Below are 22,776 nucleotides of genomic sequence, written 5' to 3'. Positions count from 1 at the left end.
TCAGGCCAGTGGCCCATCTACTCCAGCATCCTGTTTTCACAGTGGCCAACCAGGTGCCTGGGGGAAGCCCGCAAGCAGGACCTGAGTGCAAGAACACTCTCCCCTCCTGAGGTTTCCGGCAACTGGTTTTCAGAAGCATGCTGCCTCTGACTAAGGGTGGCAGAGCACAGCCATCATGGCTAGTAGCCATTGATAGCACTGTCCTCCATGAATTTGTCTAATCTTCTTTTAAAGCCATCCAAGCTGGTGGCCATTACACAGTGCCCCAGGGAGAGATATTATGTGTAAGACAGCATGTCTGCAACAATATTTAGCTGAAAACAAGCCTTTGTGAATATGACAGTCCACCAGGCTTAGGATATTAGGAAGCTGCCTAATAGAGGTCATACTTTTTGTCCAGGGTATTGTCTACTCTAACTTGCATCAGCTCTCCGGCATCTCAGTCAGAGGTACCTTATGTCATCTGCTCCATATGATCTTTTAAACTGGAAAATGTATGGAACTTAGGGCCTTCTACATGCAAAGCATGTGCTGTACTACTATGCCACAGTCCCATGTTTGCAAGGTTGTTGCAAACTAGAAAAGCACAAAAAAGAAGTAAACCCATTGCCTCTCTTTTCTTCATTCTGCCTGTACAAGGCCCAGTTCCCATCTAGTTTAAATTGCTTGTCAAAACCCCACCCTGCTGTCAAGTGAGGTGGCTCACCAGTTAGAACCGCTGGCCACTGCTATGGGATGAGCAGGAGGGCAATTCCTGTCCTTACTGCTAAGGACTGAGGGACTGCGGTGAAGACAGGGGACATCTCAACATGATGCAGGTTCACAGGTCCCGTATGGATATGTGCCCCTGATCCTGCATACTGGTTTTAGTGTTCAGCCAGTAAACCAAGTTTAAAAGGCACTGCCTGCCTCCAGCAGTGTTCCCAGTGCTTACAGTTATGGTGAGAATTTCATTCCCTCTTCAACTTTCCCATTTCAGCAGCCATGGATTCTGACTGGTTTGCCACCTCACCGGCTGCTGCACATAGACTAATTTACTCATCAATTCAGTTGATTTAGTTCTGTGGAAATCAGCAAGGGTATAGCTCCTGTCCACTATTGCGAAACATACAGGCTTCACTTAAGGTGAAAATCCCTTCTTAATGTGTAGATTTTGGGCCAGAGGAACAAATGAAGAGCTCTGCTGGACCAAACCAAGCATCCTGTTTCCCACAGTGGTCCATCTTATGCTTATGGGAAGCCCATGGAGAGGACACGGATGCAATAAGCCTGTCCTCCTGCTGTTCCTTACGGCATGACCATGGAGGCAAGGTCACCGGTACAGCCCCATTGTTCCTTGATCACGTGGCAGTCCCTTAATACAAGTAACATGTGAAGAAGGTTAAGACTGGTTGCAGAACTGCAGCTTAACTGGGAGAATCATTCTGACCAAATGTCTATTTGCATCGTTCTATTAATATCATGCAGCTGAGTCAAGTAAGACTTACACCTCTCAGTGATTACTTTTTCTCCAGCATGACAGGGCAGTCTCATTTGTTACTAGAACCATAGAAGCAGAGAGTTGGAAGGGGCCTATAAGGCCATCGAGTCTAACCCTCTGCTCAGTTTATTAAATTTATATCCAGCTCTTCCTGCCAGAAGGAGCCCTGAGATTTCTAAGCTGCTAAGGGTGCATAATTTTTTAAAGTTGCTAGAGCAAAAAAAAGTATTATAAAAAAAGAAATAAATAAATGTTTATGTATTTATTTATTTATTATTTGATTTATATCCCGCACTTCCTCCCAGCAGGAGCCCAGGGCGGCAAATATTGTGGGATCTGGTGGGGTTCTGCCCAGGGATCTTTTCCCCTCTTAGACATGATTAGAAACCCTTGTTTGCCCTTGCAGTAGCGCAAGGCTGTTTGGAGTTAGGCTTCTATCCCGCAGGCCATTCCAGAATGATCATGACACATTGTACAACCTCTTCCCTGCCAGGTCCCACATATTTTTTGTGTATGACATTCTAAACACACACATACACACTGCCTTTGAGGAAACAGCTTTGTTGTGCCCACCCCTCTCAAATAATCGAAATAAAAAAACATTGAAATGTTAGGCACAGCCTTAGTTACAACTGCTGGCTGAATACGGCTGGCTAAGAGGATTTCTACCTATGAAATCTTTGGATCACTGGGAATCTCCATCAGGACGGTGCAATCTGCTTTAAGCAGCAGTATGATGGTGGCTGCAATGGGTGGGATAGATGAAGGCAGGACCTGGTTTATGAATGGTGCAATTCAGGCAGCAAAATGTATTGGGCAAACACTGTTTTCCAGTTTTTAGATCTCCTCAGAGCTTGGAAAAGGGGATATTGCTCCAACTCAAAACAAAACAAAACACATTGCAGTTTGAATTGATAAGAGAGACACAGAGAAGTGGAGTTTCTAATTGGAGTTAGCTGAATGTTGGTACCATTATTATAAATCTCCTATTTGAAAGAAATCTAAACCAACAACACTGTCCTGGAGCTTCTCACTGCTTAGAAGAGGGGATTGTATAACACTAACAATATACAATTGTGTAGGCTTTGGTAGATTCACCTGTGAAATAAGGGCCCAACTTTAAAGACTAAGCAAGTATCTGTCCAATAGCACAGGTATAATCCAGCCACCGCCACCCCAATTAAATATCTGCCAACTACTGGGACAATCATAAATCCTTATGTTTGTTCAGTAACTGGGACAAATCCATGGGTTTGATTCAGCTGTTTATTTGAGGATCTGCTGCTATTGATGGTGTTGATATTTAAGATATTGCTGTGTCTGAGCTTAATGATGACAGTGAAGGTGACTGAGGAGGGGCTAAAAATACAAATGCCCAAGGGGGAACAAGCTGAGCTCTTGCAGTGTGCCAGCCAGCCTGGTAAAGTAGGTGGATGACAGGAGGCTAACATCAGCAGCTATTGATCTGAAAACTTACGCTAAAGCTGATTCACAGGGAGAGGCAGAGGTGCTGACCAGACACTAATTAGAACACATGGACCTTTTTAGTGCTGTGTTGTTCATTAAAATCTAGATCTAAGCATGTTGGAGGGGATGTAGTGATTTTTAAGAATGATAGTGGGAGATGTGTGGAATCGGAGACTGGAAAAGAATGAGGGGATTGGAAACTAGGCCTCCATAGAAGCACATTAAAGACTGTTCCCATGTATTTGTCAGATCATACTCTCTAAGAAATTTGGGGCAGCACATATGAGACTAGCCCATTCACAACAATCTTGTGAGATCTGTTAGCCTTCAGGGCAATGAGTTACCCAAAGCCACCCAGCAAGCTTGATAGCTATGCAGGGAATGGAGCTTGGATTTCCTCAGTTTGACTCGGGCACTCCATCCACTACCCCATCTGGCCTTCTCATGAGGCATGCATACACATAAAAATTCCAGGTGAAAATTGACTATCTGCATGACTCTCATAAAAGATTTGTGGCAGGTATTTGGTCTTCTATTCATACATCTTCTTTCCAGAGCTTGGAAAAGTTACTTTTTTGAACTACAACTCCCATCAGCCCAATCCAGTGGCCATGCTGGCTGGGGCTGATGGGAGTTGTAGTTCAAAAAAGTAACTTTTCCAAGCTCTGTAACTTTCCATAGCAAATGATCCTCCACGGATCCTATTGCCCCAGTAATAATTCCACAGAGGCAATCATTATGTTGATACTATCCCAAAAAGTTATCTAAGTGCATGTTGCTTTCAACATTCAAGCCACTGAAGGGATGAAAATATTACAGAATGTCTACAAACCTAAGCTTGTGCTTAGGCAGAAGATGTTTGTATTTTCACCTCTGGAGATTCCCAGATCAATGATCAGCATGCTATTACACTGTATTAACACAGCAGTGGTTTGCCTGCCATTCCAGATACTGTGGTCCTCATACACAGCTTTTGACCAGGGGGGGCGTACCTAACTTGCTGAAGGTATGTGTTACTGTTACAACACCTCCACTGATGCCATATCACCTTTGTGGCAGACTGAATCTTTAGTTCAAACTATAGGAATATTGAGAGTTATTATTTGTATTATATTTGTTTCAGTTTTGTTTTTAATCCTGTTATTTTTATTTTATAATTTTATTGTAAGACAAGTTAAAGGTCCTGGTTGCAACACAGGATGAAATGTAAATATGAAAAATATATTTCTTACATTGCACAGCTGAGCTCACTATTCTCTGTTCAATATGTGAACTTCAAAGCATCACTAGATTACTACACAGAAGGACCTATCACTGAAATCCATTCTATATCAAATGAAATCAGGTGGGAAAGTCTATAATTTCTATACTTATGAAAATTAATAAGAACTTCCACAAGAATGACATCTCAGGGTCAGTGAATAACATACAAGAGTTAAATATTGAAGTGTTTGGCATTTTTTGCAGGTCAACTCTTATGCTTCACCAAAGCTGTTATGTGCTAAAAATTTGTATGACGAAGGTTAATACAATTCTTGGGCATAAGTAGGATGTATCACTTTAAACCTCCATATTATGAAATCAGTTATGCCCTGTATAAAGCAAAAATCTAAAGGAGCAATAAAGTTAGGTTTTCTAGGGTCTGTGTGTCTTCTGAAGGCCCAGCTCCAGTTACATGCCTTCTGGACCTCAAGGTTGCATTACACCAGCCCTCCTGGTTGTATTTCTTTTAATTTTACCTTAGTTTGGTGCTGTTTTGCTCCTCTTTGTGTCTGAGTTACTTTCTGTATGATTTTAGCTCATGCTTACAAAGATCACCTAGGAATCTTCATAGATATTATGTCCTCAAGATATTATGTCCTCTAGAGGCAGACTAGAGTTTCTACTATCAACCATGATCCATTCACAGCCATGCCAGTTTGCTGCTTCAAATGACAACCAGATCTACTTAGGGGAAGATGCTCCAGCATTCTACTTGAAATGGCAGACTGGGGCATGGATCTGCAAATAGATTTACTTACAGGTAAGTGCTCCAATAATCATCTAAAGCAGTAGACTGGGACATCAGCTTGCAAGTAATCATCCAGCATCCTGTTTTAAGCAGGTTTGCAGGAGAGGAAGAAACAATTGCAGGAGAGAAAGAGACAATAACAAGGTAGATATCAATAGCTAGGATTAAATAGGCCATAACTTTATTAAAAGAATACATGATAACATGAATCTGGTAAGACCAGTGTGCAGGAGGTAGTTCTAAACCTTACTAGTGAGATGCCCAGGTACCTTTACATTGTCTTCCTCGTGGTGGTATTTTTCTATGTCTTTGTAGGAATGAACAATGGAAGCTGCTTAATCCCAAGTCAGGCCATTGGTCCATTCAGCTCAGTACTATCTACAATGAGTGGCAGCAGCTCTCCAGTGTTTCAAACAGGGTTATGTTTTACCTCCATGGTTGGGGTCAGTATGGCTCTGAAAACCAGTTGCTGGGAATCACAAGTAAGGAGAGTGCTGTTGCACTCAGGTCCTGCTTAGGGTTGCCAGGTTCTTGGCCTGAGACTGATCCTGTAGCTTTAGGAGAAGAGAAAGTCAGCCAAGTACAGGTGTTCTTGCAACTCTGTAATGAGAAAAACCACAAGGTGGAATTCTCCCTTCCCCCTGCCCAACTTTTAAAGATACAGAAGACCTCTTGGTTGCCAGGCCTGGCCTTTGAAACCCCCCCCCCCAATTATCAATATGAGATGTATGATTAACTGTTCACAGGTGCCATGCCATTCCAAAAATGCTAGGTTTACTTTTTTTAAAAAAAGGTTTAAACTATTTTCTTTAATATTGGGATCTCAGTAAGATAGAGGGGGATACAAGACAAAGGGGAAAAGAATTGAAAATGAGCAGATGCCTAAACAGTGCAGACAGGAGAAATTAGGGTCTAATGAATGCATTAATAAATTCCGGAAGCAGATCATTAATGATGTGCATATTATTAATTGTGGCTAACATTTCAAATCAGGGACTGTCTTCATCAAAGGCACAAGAGGTAGATAGATTTCCATATAATAAATGCATTTCTAGTCATTAAAATTTGGAAGCAGAGAAATAATGAGTAGTTCAAGCACTCATTACCAAATTCTGATATTTATAGGAAGACACAACATCTTGGGGGAAATGAATCAATATTTATGAAGTATTGTGTTTTCCTGTTTCTAAAGAAATAACAAACCTATCATAGATATAGTTTGTTGTATTTAAGTCTCAGAAATGCAGTGTTCGTTATCATTCAGACATTTAAAGGAGTCAGCACCATCCTTTTTTATCCAGCACAGACGGGGACATCTGCCATCTACAGCACTGAATTACCTGTTTTCATTGCTGCTCTGGCTCCAGAAAGCATTGACTTTCCCGAAAGGAAGCCAGTCATGACACTGGTATGATGACAAAAATGTTTGGGTGAGAAATGCATCACTGTGACAGATGGAGAACCATTGCTTTGGATACCTATATGTATATTTTCTCCTTTAAAATGAAAGTGACCTTTATACAACTGTTTTCCATTTAGAGTAATGACAAGATTATTCAATTAATACTTTTACATGCTACAAAAATGTTGAGCCTTATCATAGGATTTAAGGGTTTATATCCAATACACATTCATTTAATATTTATGCAAGTGAATCCTGAGAGTACAAAAGGAAATGAAAACCATAGTATTTAATGAGCGTCCCTAACTGAAAAAACCCCACCATGGTTATTGCTTAGGTCCCTTCCCTTTTTCAAGAAACCTAATATTTGATTTAGGGTAATGATGCCTCTTCTGAAATTAATCTTCTGTCTTTAATTATTCAAATCTCCGGCATTATTGAAACCTTTCTAATTATTCCCATTGCTCAATGGTATTAGCAAAATTTGTGCTTAAATTTGAAATCATTTGAATGGGGGCTGCATTATTCTCATACTTGTTTGCCTTTTTGAGATTTCACCTCTGAGACAAAGGAAGGTTGACTGCAGCAAACATCTCCTTTATTAAAATTATTCTCTTTGCATTTTTACTGGTAATGTAATAAAGAAAAATGGGGATCACTTTTAGATTCTCTTACACTTTCTTTCTGTCAAATCCCACCTCTCATTATCTCATTTACTTCTTAACAAATCCTGTAGAACTAATATTCTTTTATGATCAGTTAACTTTATCAACTGACAGAATTTTATGTAGCCTTACCAGCCAAGTGTGCTTGAGAAACTATAATTATTCCCCCCCAGCTAAATAAAGCTGCATGTCAGAGTCAGACTGCAGTTTTGTGTACACCATGCACATAATCTTACCTCAAAAATGAGAAGGTGAATTAGTAAATATTTTTCATTGCAGTGATGACTACAGATAATCTTTTGACCTGCCCAGAACTATTGAAGATTGAAACAAACATGGCCAGTTTCAAGCCAATTATACAGATGCTCTAAGGTCATCATGTCCCCACAATGGCAGGCTTTTGTGCATAGAGGAGGTATTTCTATACTTGCTTTCATGTAATCAGACAACACGTGGGATGATAGCTGTCAGATATACTACTAATAGATAGTTCAAGTGTCTGAAAGAAGGATGAGAGCAGAGTAAGTTTTGATTCTTCTAGACCTATCAGTTGCTTTTTTAAAAAAAGAAAACATTGATTACCAGATATTGCTGGACCTTCTGTGGAGAATGGAGGTTAAGGTGGGAACACTCTTTTGAAATGGTTCTACAATAATCTCACAAAACAGGTTTAGAAAATGGTGCTGGGACTGGTGTTCTATCCCTTGGGGTTTATCCCATGGGGCACTTGATAAAGTTCCATCCTTTGATGGCTTATGTTAAATGAATCTCCTGGAAGTAAGGATGGTGACAAAGTTTGTTAAAAGTGAACAAGAATGAGCTTGGATAGAGTTTGCATGCTCACAAACAAAACAATCTGGCAGCTCCCCCGTGTGTGCTCGAGATCAGGCTGCAGCACCGATTTTTTAAAACCCTTGTTCACACTGAAATTCCAAGCTTAGTCTCACAACTCTGCTCATCTCACTTTCATTGTTTTTGTGGTTCCCATCAGATCTGGCTTAAATGTGTATCTGAACTGTCTGTGCTTCCTCCGCCTTGCTGTTATCTGGCTGCCTTTGAACACCTCTGTTGTTTAACCTATAGGTCTATTTGTTTAACAACAATGCCACTTTCCCAGGAGTAAGCTGCACTGAATTCAGTGGAGCTTACTTCTATGTAGATAGGTTTGGGATTATCCTATAGGACTTTAAAGATTCCTCATTCCTCAACCAAGGCATGAGGAACTGTAGTATTAAATACCCCCAAAAGAAAACCTTCCATTTTAAAAATCTCCACCTGTCCCTCCTCACTCTGATTTGACTGCATGGTAAAGCCTTGAATAGCTCTTTTGTCAAAGCTATAGGTCTTTTTGCCTAACAAACACACCACTTTCTAAGGAGTAAGCTGCATTGGATGACAGATAATAAGAGGATGGGGCCTCTTGTGGATTGGTAACTGGATAACTAGCAAGAAGCAGAGAGAAGAAATAAATGGACAAATCTCGCAACAGAGGGATATAAGAAATGGGGGGGGTCTCCAAGGATCTGTATTTGGACTAGGGATGGGGGAGCATATCTGACAAAATCAAACCTGGTACTGGATCCCAACAGAATACGCTGGTTCGCTATCCCTTCGGAGCAACACTGATCTCTTGTGGCAGGCCGCAGCTATAATGGGCATGGATTTTGTGGCCATGACTGCAGTTGGCAAGAATTGTTTTTGAAATCCTGCCCCTATTTTACGTAATTTTTTTCGTAATTATTTTTCCACAATGTTTTTCCCCTCTGCCAAAAAATCACATGGAACACTGTGATCATTCATGTAGGCAACCTAAAAATTATGCAGTGTTTTTCTCTGCTGCCACAAAACTACGTGGAATGCTGTCATTTACATAAGTATCTATGAAAACAATTACCTAATTTTTGCAATCCAGAAAAACACACACCTGTGGATCAAATCACCCAAAAATGCAGATCAAATGGGCAAGTGCCAGAGAAAGCAGAAACAAAAAAAGTACGGACTGGTAAAGAAATGACAGACTATCAAAATGCATGCAGATCAGCACCATGCAGCAAACCCCATCCCTAATTTGGACTGGTGTTTAACTTGTTCATAAATAATCTGGAATTAGGGGCGAGCTGTTAGATGCCAAGTTTGCGATTCCACCAAATTGTGTGTGTGTGTGTTATGTGCCTTCTAGTCAATAATGACTTATGGTGACCCTATGTATCAGTGACCTCCAATAGCATTTGTTACAAACCACCCTATTCAGATCTTGTAAGTTCAGGGCTGTGGCTTCCTGCTTGGTCTTAGAGGAGAGCATTGATATAGTGAGCATAACGGAGACCTGGTGGAATGGAGAAAACCAGTGGGATACGGTTATCCCTGGATATAAACTATATCGGAAGGACAGGGAAGGATGTATTGGTGGCGGAGTCGCTCTATACGTGAGTCTATATGGAGTCTATACGGAGTCTATACGGAGTCGCTCTATACGGAGTCGCTCTATACGGAGTCGCTCTATACGGAGTCGCTCTATACGGAGTCGCTCTATACGGAGTCGCTCTATACGTGAAAGAAGGCATTGAATCCAGCAAGCTCGAAACCCCAAAAGAGGCGGACTCCTCCACAGAATTGTTGTGGGTGGTGATACCATGCCCCAGGAGGGACTTAATACTGGGAACGATCTATCGTCCCCCTGATCAAAATGCTCAGGGAGACCTGGAGATGAGATATGAAATTGAGGAAGCATCCAAACTAGGAAATGTGGTAGTAATGGGTGACTTCAACTACCTGGACATAGACTGGCCGAATATGTGTTCCAGTCATGACAAAGAAGCAAAGTTTCTAGATATTCTAAATGACTATTCCCTAGACCAGTTGGTCATGGAACCGACCAGAGGGACGGCAACCCTGGACTTAATCCTCAGTGGGGACCGGGACCTGGTGCGAGATGTAAGTGTTGTTGAACCGATTGGGAGCAGTGACCACAGTGCTATTAAATTAAACATACATGTAACTGGCCAATTGCCAAGAAAATCCAACACGGTCACATTTGACTTCAAAAGAGGAAACTTCACAAAAATGAGGGGATTGGTAAAAAGAAAGCTGAAAAACAAAGTCCAGAGGGTCACATCACTCGAAAATGCTTGGAAGTTGTTTAAAAACACTATAAGCTCAACTGGAGTGCATACCGCTGATCAGAAAAGGTACCGCCAGGGCCAAGAAGATGCCAGCATGGTTAACAAGCAAAGTCAAGGAAGCTCTTAGAGGCAAAAAGTCTTCCTTCAGAAAATGGAAGTCTTGTTCAAATGAAGAAAATAAAAAAGAACACAAACTCTGGCAAAAGAAATGCAAGAAGACAATAAGGGATGCTAAAAAAGAATGTGAGGAGCACATTGCTAAGAACATAAAAACCAACAACAAAAAATTCTATAAATACATTCAAAGCAGAAGACCATCTATGGAGGCGATTGGACCCTTGGATGATAAGGGAGTCAAAGGTGTACTAAAGAACGATAAGGAGATTGCAGAGAAGCTAAATGAATTCTTTGCATCTGTCTTCACAGTGGAAGATATAGGGGAGATCCCTGAACCTGAACTAACATTTGCAGGAAGGGATTCTGAGGAACTGAGACAAATAGTGGTAACGAGAGAGGAAGTTCTAGGCTTAATGGACAATATAAAAACTGACAAATCACCGGGCCCGGATGGCATACACCCAAGAGTTCTCAAAGAACTCAAATGTGAAATTACTGATCTGCTAACTAAAATATGTAACTTGTCCCTCGGGTCCTCCTCCGTGCCTGAGGACTGGAAAGTGGCAAATGTAACGCCAATCTTCAAAAAGGGATCCAGAGGGGATCCCAGAAATTACAGGCCAGTTAGCTTAACTTCTGTCCCTGGAAAACTGGTAGAAAGTATTCTTAAAGCTAGATTAACTAAGCACATAGAAGAACAAGCCTTGCTGAAGCAGAGCCAGCATGGCTTCTGCAAGGGAAAGTCCTGTCTCAGTAACCTATTAGAATTCTTTGAGAGTGTCAACAAGCATATAGATAGAGGTGATCCAGTGGACATAGTGTACTTAGACTTTCAAAAAGCGTTTGACAAGGTACCTCACCAAAGACTTCTGAGGAAGCTTAGCAGTCATGGAATAAGAGGAGAGGTCCTCTTGTGGATAAGGAATTGGTTAAGAAGCAGAAAGCAGAGAGTAGGAATAAACGGACAGTTCTCCCAATGGAGGGCTGTAGAAAGTGGAGTCCCTCAAGGACCTGTACTTTTCAACTTGTTCATTAATGACCTAGAATTAGGAGTGAGCAGTGAAGTGGCCAAGTTTGCTGACGACACTAAATTGTTCAGGGTTGTTAAAACAAAAAGGGATTGTGAAGAGCTCCAAAAAGATCTCTCCAAACTGAGTGAATGGGCGGAAAAATGGCAAATGCAATTCAATATAAACAAGTGTAAAATTATGCATATTGGAGCAAAAAATCTGAATTTCACATATACGCTCATGGGGTCTGAACTGGCGGTGACCGACCAGGAGAGAGACCTCGGGGTTGTAGTGGACAGCACGATGAAAATGTCGACCCAGTGTGTGGCAGCTGTGAAAAAGGCAAATTCCATGCTAGCGATAATTAGGAAAGTTATTGAAAATAAAACAGCCGATATCATAATGCCGTTGTATAAATCTATGGTGCGGCCGCATTTGGAATACTGTGTACAGTTCTGGTCGCCTCATCTCAAAAAGGATATTATAGAGTTGGAAAAGGTTCAGAAGAGGGCAACCAGAATGATCAAGGGGATGGAGCGACTCCCTTACGAGGAAAGGTTGCAGCATTTGGTGCTTTTTAGTTTAGAGAAAAGGCGGGTCAGAGGAGACATGATAGAAGTGTATAAAATTATGCATGGCATTGAGAAAGTGGATAGAGAAAAGTTCTTCTCCCTCTCTCATAATACTAGAACTCGTGGACATTCAAAGAAGCTGAATGTTGGAAGATTCAGGACAGACAAAAGGAAGTACTTCTTTACTCAGCGCATAGTTAAACTATGGAATTTGCTCCCACAAGATGCAGTAATGGCCACCAGCTTGGACAGCTTTAAAAGAAGATTAGACAAATTCATGGAGGACAGGGCTATCAATGGCTACTAGCCATGATGGCTGTGCTGTGCCACCCAAGTCAGAGGCAGCATGCTTCTGAAAACCAGTTGCCGGAAGCCTCAGGAGGGGAGAGTGTTCTTGCACTCGGGTCCTGCTTGCGGGCTTCCCCCAGGCACCTGGTTGGCCACTGTGAGAACAGGATGCTGGACTAGATGGGCCACTGGCCTGATCCAGCAGGCTCTTCTTATGAGTTCTTATGTTCTTATAGAATCATGGAATTCCTTTATAGAATCTCTTCTTTGGCCTTCCTCTTTTTCTACTCCCTTCTGTTTTCCCCAGTGTTATTGTCTTTTCTAGGGAATCATGTCTTCTCATTATGTGTCCAAAGTATGATAACCTCAGTTTCATCATTTTAGCTTCTAGTGACAGTTCTGGTTTAATTTGTTTGAACACCCAATTATTTGTCTTTTTTGCAGTCCAACACCACATTTCAAATGAGTTGATTTTTCTCTTATCCACTTTTTTCACTGTCCAACTTTCACATCCATACACAGAGATCGGGAATACCATGGTCTGAATTATCCTGACTTTAGTGTTCAGTGATACATCTTTGCATTTCAGGACCTTTTCTAGTTCTGTCATAGCTACCCTCCCCAGTTCTAGCCTTCTGATTTCTTGTCTATTGTCTCCATTTTGGTTAATGACTGTGCTGAGGTATTGATAATCCTTGACAAGTTCAATGTCCTCATTGTCGACTTTAAAGTTACATAAATCTTCTGTTGTCATTATTTTGGTCTTTTTGACATTCAGCTGTAGTCCTGCTTTTGTGCTTTCCTCTTTAACTTTCATCCGCATTCGTTTCAAATCATTACTGGTTTCTGCTAGTAGTATGGTATTGTTTGCATATCTTAAATTATTTCTCCTTCCAATTTTCACTTATACTGGATAATAAAAAGGGGAAAAAGGGTTATGAAGAGCTTCAGAGGATCTCTCCAAAATGGGAAAATTGGTATAAAATAAAAAATGCCATTCAATTATGCATGTAAAGTTTAAAGTGATGCATGGTGGGGCACTTTTCCCTAACTTCATATAAACACTAGTGAAATCTGAGCTGGGAGTTACTGATCAAGAACAGTCTTGAAGAGATGCTGGGTAGCTCAATGAAAATGTCAAACCAGCACATAGGAACTGTGAAAAAGGCACATACAGATAATTAGGAAATGGATACAAAATAAATCTGCCAATTGCACAATGCTTTTATTCAAAGGTATGGTAATATAACCACACTTGGAATACTGTGTACAGTTCTAAGAGCATATGAAAAGCCCTGCTGGATTAGGCCCAAAGCCCATCTAGTCCAGTATCCTGCTGCCACAGTGGCCAACCAGATACCTATGGGAAGCTTGCAAGCAGGACTTTACAACAACACTCCCCCCACTTGTGAATCCCAGTTACGGGTATTCAGAGGTATATTGCCTCTGCCTGTGGAGGCAGAGCATAGCCATCATGGCTAGTAGTAGTCAAAATGATAAACAACTCCCCTGTGAGGAAAAGTTACAATGTTTGGGTTTTTTTAGTGTTGGGGAAAAATGGCAAGAAAGGAAAGATATGACAGAGGTGTATAAAAGTATGCATGGTTTAAAGAAGATGGATAGAATGAAGTTTTTTCTCCCTCTCCCAATGTACTAGAACCTGGGGTAATCCAATGAAGGTGAATGTTGGGAGATTCAGGACAAACAAGAAGTCTTCACCAAGGACAAAATTAAACTATGGAATTTGCTCTCATCAACCTAGATGGCTTCAAAAAGGAATTAGAGAAATTTATGGAGGATAAGACAAATCAGCGACATGATGGCTATAGCTGCATCCAGGATCAGAGGAGGCCTACATCAGAATACCAGAGACAACAAAGAATAATGGGAGAGGATTATCACCCTCATGTCCTGCTTGTGGGCTTCCTATAGGCATGTGGTTGGCCTCTGTGGGATACAAAATGCCGGACTAATTCTGCTGGTTAAGATATTTGGGATTAATGATTTATTACATTGTTCAGTTTAATTGGTTGTATTTTATATATCTATTTTTTTTATAAAATAATAAATTTTTTGGAAGCAGCACTGAAGAGGCCAGAAATCTTCAGCTGCCAACCATGAGAAAGTCCTAATTTCTAAATTGATTTTGATGAAGTAATGAAGTCAAATATAATCTGGAGATCTTGTCAACAACTCTGTTGTGTGTTTATTCTTGATTCAGCTTCACAGAAGAATTTTGTATTTTCAGTGTGTTTTGGCTACAAGATGAGTTTATTTCATTTGTGTTTTTATCTACATTGTACCATATGAGTCTATTCCACAAATGTTTTCCTTGCTGTAATATACTGTATTATTGTTTTCATCAGTAAACATCAGCTACTTCTTATACTGCTTTGGGGTCACACTGACTTGGTCTGTAGTTTTTGTGTATCTGTTTGCCATGCCAGAATGAAATCCCCAAAGTGCTAGCCCCAAGCCAAAGTTTAAACACTTGCTGAGTGAACCATTCCATCATAAATTTCAGGATTGGGTCATAACATTCCATACAAGTGCTAGGTTCCAAGAGAAATACAAACAACAGTGGAAGAGAAGGAAATAAAGGGAAGAGAGAAGCTGAACCTGAGCCGCCTGTTGGAAATGCTTTTCCCCATAAAGTGTTTTAAAGGGACATTTACAATAGTTGGGTCATTGCATTCTGTACCATCTGCAGCCTCCAAACATCCATTAATGTCAAACAATCAGAAAGGAAGCCCTGAAGACAGCACATTACCATAGTTTATCTGAGGTTACAAGGGCATGAATAACCAAGCTTGGCCTAAATTTGAAGGGATTCAGATCAGCCTTCTGATTTGTATGAAGCTGGTAAAAAGGAGAGGCCACAGATGGCATGTGTTGCTGTGACCCTCTCTCTAGGTCACAAGATTTTCAGACTATTATTAATTCAGCCTTGTCTGAATTTATTTATTTATTTTATTTATTTATTTATTTTATTACATTTTTAGACCGCCCTATAGCAATAAGCTCCCAGGGCGGTGTACAGCATAATAAAACAGGTTAAAATACAAAAACACAATAAAACATAATTAAAAATTTTCAATTTTAAATTCAAATTTTAAAATTTTTTAAATTTTTAAAATGCCTGGGCGAAGAGGTAGGTCTTTACCTGGCGCCGAAAAGATAGCAAAGAAGGTGCCAGGCGTATCTCATCAGGGAGGGCGTTCCATAGTTCGGGGGCCACCACTGAGAAGGCCCTAGATCTAGTTATCGTTCTCCGTGCCTCCCTATGCGTTGGGACACGGAGAAGGGCCTTCGACGTCGAGCGCAGCGACCGGGTAGGTACATAGCGGGAGAGGCGTTCCGCCAGGTATTGCGGTCCGATGCCGTTAAGGGCTTTATAGGTAAGAACCAACACTTTGAATCTGGCCCGGAAACATATTGGTAGCCAGTGCAGCTGGGCCAGGACAGGTGTTATATGATCAATTTTTTTTGTCCCAGTAAGAACTCTGGCCGCAGCATTCTGCACCAGCTGAAGTTTCCGAACCGTCTTCAGAGGTAATCCTACGTAGAGTGCATTACAGTAGTCCAATCTAGAGGTTACCAGAGCATGGATAACTGTGGCAAGGTTCTCCCTATCCAGATAGGGTCGTAGTTGGGCTACCAGCCGAAGCTGGTAGAACGCATTCCGTGCCACCGAGGCTACTTGAGCCTCCAGTGACAGGAGCGGATCTAATAAGACCCCCAAACTACGGACCTGTTCCTTTAGGGGGAGTGTAACCTCATCTAGGGCAGGTCGGACATCAACCATCTGGGCAGAGAGCCCCCCCACCAACAGCATCTCAGTCTTGTCAGGATTGAGTCTCAGTTTATTAGCTCTCATCCAGTCCATTATCGCGGCCAGGCAGTGGTTTAGTACATTAACAGCCTCACCTGAAGAAGATGAAAAGGAGAAGTAGAGCTGCGTATCATCAGCATATTGCTGGAAACGCACTCCAAATCTCCTAATGACCTCGCCCAGTGGCTTCATATAGATATTAAAGAGCATGGGGGACAGAACTGAACCCTGTGGGACCCCATATTGGAGTATCCAGGGACTCGAGTAATGCTCCCCAAGCACCAGCTTCTGGAGACGATTCTTGAGGTAGGAGCACAGCCACCGCCAAGCAGTGCCTCCAACTCCTAAGTCCGCAAGATGTCCCAGAAGGATACCATGGTCAATGGTATCAAAAGCCGCTGAGAGATCAAGGAGAACCAACAGAGTTACACTCCCTCTGTCTTTCTCCCGACAGAGGTCATCATACAGGGCGACCAAGGCTGTTTCTGTACCAAACCCCGGCCGAAAGCCCGATTGACATGGATCCAGATAATCAGTTTCATCCAAGAGAGCCCGGAGCTGGTGAGCGACCACACGCTCTAAAACCTTGCCCAGGAACGGAACATTTGCTACCGGTCTATAGTTGTCAAGATTTTCAGGGTCCAAGGAGGTTTTCTTTAGGAGCGGTCTCACCACCGCCTGTTTCAGGCAGGGTGGTACCACTCCCTCTCGTAAAGAGGCATTGATCACCTCCTTGGCCCATCCGGCTGTTCCGTTCCTGCTAGCTTTTATTAGCCATGAGGGGCAAGGATCCAGAGCAGAAGTAGTCGCCCGCACCTGTCCAAGCACCTTGTCCACGTCCTCGAGCTGAACCAACTGAAATTCATCCAATAAAACAGGACAGGACTGTGCTCCGGACACCTCATTAGGCTCAACTGCTACAATATTGGAGTCAAGGTCCCGGCAGATGTTTGCGATCTTATCTTGGAAGTGTCTCGCAAACTCATTACAGCAGGCTATTGATGGTATTATTGTGTTCTGAGGACCAGAGTGTAAAAGTCCCCGAACAACCTTATAAAGTTCCGCTGGGCAGTTAGAAGATGACTGAATGGAGGCAGCAAAGTACTGCTTCTTCGCTGCCCTCACCGCCTTCACATAGAGCTTGGTAGAGATCTTCACAAGTGCAAGACTACAGCCGTCGGGAGTTCGTCTCCATTTGCACTCAAGCCATCTCCTTTCTTGCTTCATCTCTCTTAGCTCCGGGGTAAACCAGGGAGCCAATTGAGCTCTGCAGAGGAGAGGGCGCACCGGGGCGATCGTGTCAACTGCCCGGGTCATTTCCGTATTCCACAGATTGACCAGGGTTTCGACAGGAGCGTCAGTTTTATCAGCCGGAAAACTCCCCAGAGCCTTCTGAAAACCTTCAGGATTCATTAGTCTCCTGGGGCGGACCATCTTAATAGGTCCTCCACCCTTGCAGAGGGGAGAAAACATTGTGAGCCTACACCTCAATAGGCGATGATCTGTCCATGACAGAGGAATAGATGTAAAATCCCTCACTCCCAGATCACCATCCCCTGCTCCAGTAGCAAAAATTAAGTCTAGAGTGTGCCCCGAAATATGCGTAGGGCCAGTAACAAATTGAGACAGCCCCATGGCTGTCATGGAGGCCATGAAGTCCTGAGCTGCCCCAGACAAAGCGGTCTCGGCATGAATGTTGAGATCCCCTAATACCATAAATTTGGGGGATCGCAACACCAAACCCGAGACCACCTCCGTCAGCTCAGTTAGGGAGGCTGTTGGGCAGCAGGGTGGACGGTACACCAACAGTATTCCCAGTCTGTCTCGCTGGCCCAACGTAATATGGAGACACTCCAGACCATTAGCTACCTGGATAGGGTGCCTAATGAGAGGGATGGAACTTCTATAGACCACAGCGATTCCCCCTCCCCGACCCTCGGATCTACCCAGATGCTGAACCGAGTACCCAGGTGGGCACAGCTGGGAGAGATTAATGCCTCCCAGATCGCTCACCCATGTCTCAGTAATAAACGCCAGATCGGCCGCCTCATCCACAATTAAATCATGGATGAGGGAAGCTTTATTATTTACCGATCTGGCATTAAGAAGCAGCAACTGGAGATCCGAGAGTTGGCTGATAGAACTACCAGCAATCCTGTGGATGTGGGGAGGACCGGAACACGGTACAGCCACCAATTGTCTGTGCCGAGTTCCCCTCAACTGGCATGTCCTCCTCACAACGCCATACCTCCCATTACCCGTCACTACGCTAACAGGGGCCCCCTCTGGTCCCCCCTCCCAATACCCTATCCTCCCGCCCAGGCACATAATAAAATAAAAATAAAATAAAATAAAAATACACACACACTCACAACATACAGTCATACAAACATCCACTCATTCCATTCAGGTCTACACAACAACCACAGCTTCAGCTGGTTTGCTTGTCCAAATCCAGACATCAAAATATACCAGACAGGAAGTAAGTACTGATTTCATGGAGCTAAATAAGACACAATGTTATTCTACACAATTAATAACAGAGTGTTTTTGTTTTTTAAAAAATAGCAGCTTCAGGAGCAGGGTACTGATTTGGATTTGGATTATGGTATGGAAAGGGTGGCTTTAATCCTGTCCTGTATTGTCACCTCCTTTCTCTTGCAGGGTGGTGATGGTGATTCTTGTAAACAGATCCAGGTAACCATTGAAAATTAACACCAGCTGTGCCAATCAACTTGGTTTGTTAGTTACTTAGCACTACAGCATAACACTACAGAGCAGGACATATTACACATCATCATTCAGCTACTGAAAAACCCCTTGTAGTTATCAGTAGCAATTGCTGGGTCATTAATCACACATTCCCTCCTGCATCTAAGTCTTAAAGTTGGTATGTGGAATCTCAATTCACTAATAGGCAAAAAAATCTTGTGGTTTAAGAATGTACCCTTAGCCCACAGATATTTCTATCAAACTTTAAAAAGCAGGGGAATTGGGAAGCTATAGTGAATGTACCAGGGGAGCAGGAGACCTGACTTCCTCTCTGAGATATTGCACTGCCTTATAAATATATCAAAATGCAAACACAATTTGGGTTGATCTTTCACAGTCCAATCCATTTCCTGTGTAGCTTGGAAGAATTTCGTAACATGTACCTCTGAGCATATGGTGAGTGGTGGCAATACCTGCCATCTCCAAAGATAGAGAACTACATTTTTGTATGTTTGTTGGTGTTCTTACTTTGCTATATTCCTGTGTTACTATTGTTTCTACAAAGAATCTAATCTAGAAAACTTTATTTCTCTCATTATTCATCCTAGAAATCTGTGTCAAATGTATTTTTAGTATTTTCAAAGACTTTTTATTGGTCATTATCATGATGGTGAAGACAGCCTTTTGTGTTTCAAACTGGAGGTTATATTCTATTTCTACTTTGGGGCATTAACAGTTGAATCTGAAACTGCAGTTTAATGTAAAATCAGACTGATTACAACGTATTGTTACTTAAGCAATGAATCTAGCTGTTGGAAAAAACAAACTTGGCCTGCCCAAGATGCATGTATTCAGCATGCTATGCTTAAACCACTCCTTTTAACAAAGGATGGGCATGGTCAATGAAAAACATAGAGCATACCTTGAAATTTGCTGGAATATATTTCACCTCCGACTGTTTTATCTTGTGCAAAATAAGACACTTCTCATATTCACGGGAGACTGCAGCAGACCTGATTACAATATGTTGCTACTTCAGCAATGACTCTAGCTGTTGGAGAAAAGAGGATGCATGTTTTCAGCCTGCTATGTTTAAACCCCTTCATTTAAGGCAAGGTGGGCACAGTCAATTAAAAACCATACTGCGCACCTAGAATTTTGCTAGAATATATTTCACCTCCCCCTGTTTTATCTTGTGCAAACTGATACACTCCTGATGTCCACTGGAGACTATTCTGCAGAATAGTCAGGGCCATTATTCCACAATTATTTTTGGAGTTTTTTTAGTGTAAATTTTGCAAAGTCTTGCTGTACTTCACATATTCACAGAAATAGAAGCAAAAGAAAATGATTTCCTATAGGAAACTTCACTAAAATTGCAAAGTAAATCTGACATATTTAAAGAGACCATCTGAACTATATCAACCGTCTTAATAATGTTGCTTCCTCCCTGTTAAAACAAGATCAGCACAGCACATGTGTTCTTTCTCTTATTTGGGCTGATTGCAGGTGTTGCCACCACTCACCATATGCTCAGAGGCACATGTTACCAAATTCTTCCAGCTACACAGCAAGTGGATTGGATTGTGAAAGACCAACCCAAATTTCTCTCCTGTAATCTCCTCAACCTTGGAGATAGCATAGATTCACACTCAGACTGAGAGCTTTCACTTTGATGTTGCTGCTCATCATACTTCATCTTGTCTACTGTTAGTTGCAGGCTGGATGCCACCGGAGAAATTGATAGCATCCAGTATACTAAAGCTGCAAAAGAATTGATTCCAAAACCTTTACAAAAATGAAGATCCCAGTGAGAGATAAGGTATCTGGGAAGGGAAACACATGAGCATCAATGGAAAGACAAAGGGCTGAATGATAGGGATGCACAAATCTTTCAGTTTCTCTCAGTTTCTCATTTTTCCAATCTTAAATTCAGGTTACTACATTTTACACATTTGAGAAACCTTTTTTGAAAAAGTTCTCATGAAAATTTTTCAGCATTTTAGTGTAAAATTCTCCTAATATACACATATGTTATGCAATTTTGCATATTATACACATTTCTGCAAACCAATTTCTCCTAATATAATTATTTTTGTACATTATTTTCACTAATATATGCATGTTATGCACACTTTCCCCCAGTATATGCACTGTTGTACACATTACTTGTCTGTAGGACTGCCTTGCAAAATTCAGAGTAGTGCAAATCTGAAGCAAGATCACTTGATCCAAATTATGCTTTTGAATATGCTTGAATTTCCTTGTTGCTAATTTAAATATAACAACAGAATTCTGGATTTGCAATGTTTAACCTTGTATTATTATTTTTTTAAATTGATTTCCCATGGCATCTCCTACATGATTCATTATGACTTGCGTACAAGTCTATTTCATCTAGAATAATCAACAGGAACAAAATGGAATCCTCTAACACCCTTATGCTATAACATTTCTTCCATTAGTTCATGATAGCCTCAGTTGTGAGCCCTGTTAAGTAGGGATGGGGGAGAAATTAAATTCAGATGAGGGAAAAATGAAACTGTCAAACACAAAGTGCTAGAGAAAAGATGAACTACATTCCCATCCAGAAAGGAGAAAGAGTGAGGCTCTGCAATGGGAAGAAACAGCCTGGGACACCCCCTCCCCCTAAAAAACACTTATGCCTTTCTGGAGGGGGGGCTTATACAGTGGTTAAGAAATGTAGTAACCTACCCTTCCTGAGGCCACCCTCACCCCTTTTGGTACTTAAAAAACTGGTACATCGATCGATTAAAACAACAGAATATGAGTTGTCTGCAGAGGGTCATCAACACTCTCAAGAGGATACTGCAGAGGAGAGGTGGAAGAGACTCAGTTGTCAGTACCTGTACTTTCTCAACTGTGTGGGTAGGTGTCCAGTCTTTGAGGGGGAACCTCCAAAACAATTCTAATGATTCCGAAACAATTGCATTGGAAAATGACAACAGCCCCAGAACAGAGAGTACTAACCTCGCATGCCCTGATAACCCAACTTCAGTTACCAATATGTGGGACATGCTCATTTTCCAAATACAGAATTTGAGTTGGTAGATATTTAAATACAAAATGCTTTCTGGGTGCCAGATTATACACCTTTTTAAAATGTGGTATTAATAAGGAGTAGCCAATGTGGTATCTTCCAGATGTTGTGGTCTACATTTTATATAAACCACTTAGAGGTTTTGATTATTTATCCTGTTAAATAAATTCATAAAAATTAAATACATTCTCCCATTAGCTGTCCTGACTGGGCTGATGAGAGTTGTAGTTTGGAGGGCACTACATTGGCTTAAATGTGTAACTGTTCTCTTGTTGCTCTCTCTTGGAGAAGTTCCTGCAAACCACATACTTATGCTGGATGCCTGTTATATTGAACTTGCAGCTCTCTAATAAAGTCAGTTCTTAACATGTCTTCCAAAACACACACACACATTCTCACATTCCTACATTCAGATGTGTGGGGGTCTGGTTATTAACACTCCAGTGTGGTGTAGTGGTTAGAGTGTTGGACTATGTCTTGGGAGACCAGGGTTCGAATCCCCACACAGCCATGAAGCTCACTGGGTGACCTTGGGTCAGTCACTGCCTCTCAGCCTCAGAGGAAGGCAATGGTAAACCACCTCTGAATACCACTTACCATAAAAACCCTATTCATAGGGTTGCCATAAGTCGGAATCGACTTGAAGGCAGTCCATTTCCATTTTCAAGGGAAAGGACTCCCACTCCTCCACACACACACTTGTCATAGAGCTCGGTCTTGCCACTGAAACTTGTTCTCAGTCTAATTTCTTGGGAGCCTTGACTCAATTTTTGCCTGGGTATTTGTCACTTTCCAGTTTGGTGAAGCCCTATGATATATATCTCATGTCTTAAAGACCATAAATGTCTGACGTTTACATTGGTTTGTAAGCACAGATGGAAACCAATTCAGCTTGCTTTGCCTTCTAGTTCTGCTTTCCTTTCTGTTTGAGGAATTTAATGACGTTCAAATGCTTGTTTTCTAGTTCACAAAGAAAATGTTCAACGGATGCTTTGTCTTATGTACTTGTGTGTGTGGTTTTAGTTTGTTTACCTTAT

The 22,776-nt window shown here is 41.7% G+C and overlaps 1 long non-coding RNA gene across 4 annotated transcripts; it reads left to right on the top strand.

The window, feature by feature from the left end:
• The first annotated feature begins 4,597 nt into the window (after positions 1-4,597).
• On the top strand, positions 4,598-14,527 carry LOC133389974 (uncharacterized). 4 transcript variants are annotated; one of them, XR_009764247.1, is made up of 4 exons: positions 4,598-4,970; positions 6,260-6,366; positions 7,305-7,440; positions 13,792-14,527. It is a non-coding gene; the product is annotated as an uncharacterized LOC133389974 (long non-coding RNA). The 4 variants fall into 4 exon arrangements; XR_009764244.1 differs by having other exon boundaries at positions 6,260-6,388; XR_009764245.1 differs by lacking the exon at positions 7,305-7,440.
• The last annotated feature ends 8,249 nt before the right edge of the window (positions 14,528-22,776 follow it).

The sequence above is a fragment of the Rhineura floridana genome, chromosome 8 (genome assembly GCF_030035675.1).
Source record: "Rhineura floridana isolate rRhiFlo1 chromosome 8, rRhiFlo1.hap2, whole genome shotgun sequence".
Lineage (NCBI taxonomy): Eukaryota > Metazoa > Chordata > Lepidosauria > Squamata > Rhineuridae > Rhineura > Rhineura floridana.
This window is presented reverse-complemented; position numbering and strand designations above follow the sequence as displayed.